The sequence below is a fragment of the Alligator sinensis genome, unplaced genomic scaffold (genome assembly GCF_000455745.1).
Source record: "Alligator sinensis unplaced genomic scaffold, ASM45574v1 scaffold108_1, whole genome shotgun sequence".
Lineage (NCBI taxonomy): Eukaryota > Metazoa > Chordata > Crocodylia > Alligatoridae > Alligator > Alligator sinensis.
In genome coordinates this window covers 1,837,995-1,843,106 of record NW_005842110.1, presented here as the reverse complement: position 1 = coordinate 1,843,106, position 5,112 = coordinate 1,837,995, and the positions used below count along the sequence as shown (strand labels likewise).

General features: G+C 45.0%; 1 long non-coding RNA gene across 2 annotated transcripts; it reads left to right on the top strand.

Annotated features, from left to right (window-relative positions):
• Positions 1-10: 10 nt before the first annotated feature.
• On the top strand, positions 11-2,478 carry LOC112550436. 2 transcript variants are annotated; one of them, XR_003094292.1, is made up of 3 exons: positions 11-158; positions 1,174-1,239; positions 2,192-2,478. It is a non-coding gene; the product is annotated as an uncharacterized LOC112550436 (long non-coding RNA). The 2 variants fall into 2 exon arrangements; XR_003094291.1 differs by lacking the exon at positions 11-158 and adding an exon at positions 191-296.
• Positions 2,479-5,112: the final 2,634 nt, after the last annotated feature.

Genomic DNA, 5,112 nt, shown 5'->3' with positions numbered 1-5,112 from the left:
CGGCGGGGCACTGCCCCAGCTCTCTGGGGAGCCCCCCCCCCACACCCTCCCCGGGGGCCGGAGGGGCACAGGGCACTTCCCAAGGCTTAGTCCATCCGCTACGCGGGGGAGAAGAGGGGGGAAGCATGCGGCGGACGGAAACCCAACCAAACAATCAGGTGGGAGCGGAGGGGGAGGGGCTCCTCGTGCGCGATGGGAGAAACCCCGGCAGGGATGCCCCCGGCTGGTTCCGAGCCGGCAACCAGGGATCCCTGAGTTGCAAGGGCATGTCTGTACCGTCACTCCATGTGCTTTAGGTAATGCACTTCAATCTAGTGCCTCCAATTGTGCGGTACTAGAAAAATGCACATTCGCCTATTTTCATATGTGATAATATATCATACGCCTATTTCAATCTATGAATCTATTAGCTAAGGAGCACGTTGTTGTGATGCTTTAATGCGCGTTCAAATAGGCTAATGCACATTAAAGTGCAGGTGTAGATGCACCCCCAAGTGTCTAGTGCAGAGCCAGCAGCCTGGCAGTGGGGCAGGGCCCTGGGTTAGGCAGCAGGAGGCTGACAGGAGGCAGCTGGCCATGGTCAGGAGCATACCGACTGGAAGGGGAAGAGCCCAGGGGGTATAAGCCTGGGTCCCTGAGGCAGGGGGTCAAGTGTAGCCCTACAAGCAGCCTGAGGCCAAGAGCCCAAGCCCAGAGAAAGGCAGGCTGTGGCTGATGAGAAGCTAAGACTGAAAGGCTGGGTCAGAGCAAGTGAGGCCAGGCTACAAGTCTAGAACCAGAGTAACCTGTAGGCTAAGGTTAACTGGACCAAAGCCCATACAGAAAGGTAAGTGAGGACAGAATGGCTGGAGGCCACAATTAAAAGCCGTAAGGTTTAATTGGGGCTGATAATTTTGGTTAGTGGGCAGAGGGCCCAGAGACCACAAGAGGTCTGTTAAATACCAGGGACAGCACTCTGGCACTCAGGGGCTGCATCTCAATCTATCAAAAAAATATCAAGGTGTGGAAGGTGAGATAAAAAGGGGAGGTTATATAGAAGGCTGGGAGTATGGGTGGGATTCTGGTGGCCCCTAGGGGATGCCCCAGCAGTCCCAGAGTTTGTCCTGCTGCAAGTGACCAGCAGGGTCCTAGGGCCATATTCAAGCTCCCACATCATTGCTTTCATTTTCACAGAAACAAAGAATTCATGAGTCCCACTGGAGCTGCTGGGTACTTACAACAGAGGCATAGAGAAACCAGGTGAGGAGGGTCCAGCTACCTGCACCAGGCAGGTAAGATTGTCCCTGACAGGAGGCACTTAAAAAGTAGATCCATTAGTTACTTCAGAGCCTAAACATGGATTTAGGAGACAAATGTTATTGGGCTGAAGGTTCCCACCTGGATTCCTTGTGACAGCTCTGATTTGCACTGAACTTATAGCCCCTAAATGCGAAGATCTTCCAAGATCTGCAGTCCTGAGTCATCTATGCAGCAGATCGGTGCCTCTGCACTGCTTCCTGGACTTGTGTGCCCTCATCTCAATACTTTCAACCCTCTCCTCTCCTTCTAGTAATACTGGTTGGTTAGGCTTTCTGCAGTGGAGGCATTCCCCATGTGGCTTGTGATGGGATTAATGACCAACCTCCTGCCAGTATTTGGCATCCAATCTCTGCATTTATTTGCAGAGGAGCTTTGACAAGGTTGGGACATTTTTCTGTGTCCTCCAATTCAGATTTGCTTGATGTGGGCCCCTGTAATGTGGAAGTCTAGGGAACAATATAAACTTTGAAAATAAAAGAGTTTAGCTCCAAGTTTCCCTAGAGCTATTACTGCGATGGTGAAAGGACCTTGTGCTGATTATCAAAAACTCCCTGACATTGGCTTTTCATAGTAATCACCTTGAGAACCAGAGCTGTAAGGCACCAGAAGGGGCAACATATCATTACAGCACAGTACAATTTTCAGATCCATAATACTACTGAGTTAATATAAGGCATGGCATTAATACAATACCTTCCATCTAGAGCTCCTGCTGTATGCTGCAAATTTAATGAATGAAACCCCGGATGCGGGTGGGGAGTATTGTTATCCCCCTTCAACAGATGAGAGAGCTAAGGCCAGGCTGCCTTACAGAATTACCCCATTATCTTCCAACCCTTGGCCTCTGGGCTGTGGATTCAGACTTATCCACATCGATTTTAATTTCTGTTAGGAAATCCTGAGGTGCTGAAACAATGCCAAGAAGACTCCAAGACTGAAATGAAAAATCTGTTTCTCCCTCCTCTGTTTCTTCAGACTGAAATGAAGAGGCAGGGAGGAGGCACTGACAAATCGTGTATCCCAAACAGCTAAAGGAAGACCTTGGCACTCTTGGTACTTCTGACTATGACAGAATCCATCTGCAGCAACTACAATGGGATACTTGGGCAAGGCTGCCTTGTGCATATGTTTACTAAAACCCTAAAGCACTTCCACTGTAATCCCTGGACCCTAGCTCAGTCTCCCTTATAGTCTAAGGTACCAATATAATAATATATTCTGTGTATTTATACATCTGTTTATTTGAGGCATCACTTATTTAAAAAAAAAGTAACTATGTTCCCAAGGTTTAGCAGTCTTGTGGAACATAATGGATGTAAACACTTTGTTTTACTACAGTGTCTTTCATGTGAGGATTTCAATGGGCTTTACAGGGCATACAAAAGTCACACCAACCCTATGGCAATGCAAATGTTACATTGCTCCTGTGCTGTGAATAAATGTCAGTACCTTCAACTTAGAAATGAGGAAGCCAAGGCACAAATGGATGGACTGACTTACTCCAGGTAAGAGAAAGTTAATGGCAGAGTTGAGGGCAGACTCACATTTTCTGGTTATCAGTCCCATGATGTAACTATGAGATAGTGTTTCACATACAGGTATCATAGGAGCCATAGGTTAAGATCATTGAAACCAAGTGGACCACAGCAGAATAACAAGAAAACTGTGAGGGATAGATAGATAGAGCTTTCATAGAAATTAAGACCAAAAGTCCCCGTATGTCACATGCTATTAGGTATCACCCAAACATTAAACAAGCCCAAAGATTCTAGTTAGCCATATATTTCAGTCCTCAAAACTCAAATGAGTGCCAGAAGAAACAGAAGAGACTCCAATTCTACCATGCCCTTTCCGTAGTGTGGAACTGCTGCAATTCCCCCAGTTAATTTGGATAAAAGTAATTCTCCACAAACACTTTTATTCAGTATGCCATCTTACACACTGCCTTGTCTCCTGATGTTGGCAGTTAACTTAGATCAGAGGTGACCAACCTGTGGCATGCGTGCCATAAGTCGCACGGGTAGCTGTGAGCGTGGCATGCGGCAGATGGGGAAGGGAGCAGGCAACACACTTGTAGACTGGGCAGGAAACACAGGGCAGGAGGGAAAAAGCAGAGCAGAAGATCAGACAGGGAGAACTGGACAGAGAGCAGAAAGCAGGGCAGCCAATTGGGCAGAGAACAAGGCACTGAGCGGCAGACTGAGCAACGGAAGGGGATCAGAGTGATGCATGAGGAGGGTGCAGGGCTTAATTTGTGGTAAACCTGCCAAAAAAGGTTGGCTCCCACTGATTTAGACAAAGGCAAAGAAACCTTTATAGAAGGTTCCAAAGAGCTGCTGGGAGATCTGAGATTGCAACCTACCCTTTTACTATTGTTATTTTAAAAAGAAAAGATATTTTCATCCCTCCCATTCCTCCTCACCCCCCAATGTTCAGTCAACTACAGAGCTGGCCCAAATTTTGACACATTTTTAAAGATAAGGGGGGAAAAAAGTTCAACAGACTATTTTCCTGTTTTTTTTACCAGCTCTAATTACCACAATCTCTTAAAAACAAGCCAGCAGAAACAGCTTTATCTGCAAAGATGAGTATATGATATAAACTTTTTATTAAGTGCCCAGGGCCAGACTCTGCCATAAATTAGTGTAGCTCTGTTGAATTCCATAGAACTATGCTGAGTTATGCTAGCTGAGGATCTGGCCTCAGATCTTCTGAGAACTGGATTATATCAGCAATTGTAAGAATGAAGAACCGTGTGAAAACTGGACTGACATCCTGGATGCCTTGCCAGTTGGATTGCAGAGGGCTGTGGGAAATCTTACGGAGGAGTGCTATATTACTAGGAAGAAATCAAAGGAACCTGTGACTTTGGAATGCTTTTAAGAACAAAGAATCATAAATAAATGTTCCTCTCCCTTAAGTATTAATGAATTAGGAGAAATGCCGTTGTGCTATTGGCCCTAGACAACCAGTACCAATGTTCATTGCACAGATTTATAAAGGACACCCCAACATGACTCATAACTCATCTCTTTCTATCTTTATGTCCTTTCTCTATTTTATTAATGTATTTTATAACTTACCTGCCTCATTGGATTCTCTAAACACATTCTAGCAAAGGCATAAAGAGCTCAACAATATAGACGGCTAATTACCAGTGGACAGACTTGAAATTTTCCTTTTAGATATCAAAATGCTGAGAAAAAAATTGATGATGAAATTGCCATGACTTTTCTCCTTCATTTTTCAGTCCACTGTAGAGCTGGTCAAATTTTCAATATATTTCTAAAGATAAAGGAAGCTTATTTTTAAAAAAAGTTCTGCCCACTTTTTCCCCCAAAGAGCTCAGAGCTAATTGTTGGTAGAGCTGAACATCTTGTCTTCTCCAGTCTCTGACTTGAATTTCAAAGAGCACAGTTGTTCCCTTAGTTAGAAGATATTCCTATCAACTTGCATGAGTAAACTGAAATGGTGGCAGGAGTGACAGTGAGGTGACACTTCAAGGGACACAGGACTAACACTGTTCTGCTGTGTAGGAGATATAGGATGACTGATCAGATGCTCTCTGAGCTGGCAGTGTGTTAGAACCACCATATTCTGCTCCAGGTCATAAGAGAGCTACTCCTAGTTTTCTGGCAATCATTCCCAGCTGTTTTGACAAGTAACATGAACAAGCTCTGAAGCTATACCACTCATTTAGGTTTTGGATTTTCAATATATGCCCCAAGGCATGTTCATAGCGTGGGGAGGAAAGTTGTTGAAAACCTGTTGGTGGACATTCTCGTAGATGTAGCACAGACCTAACAAACATAT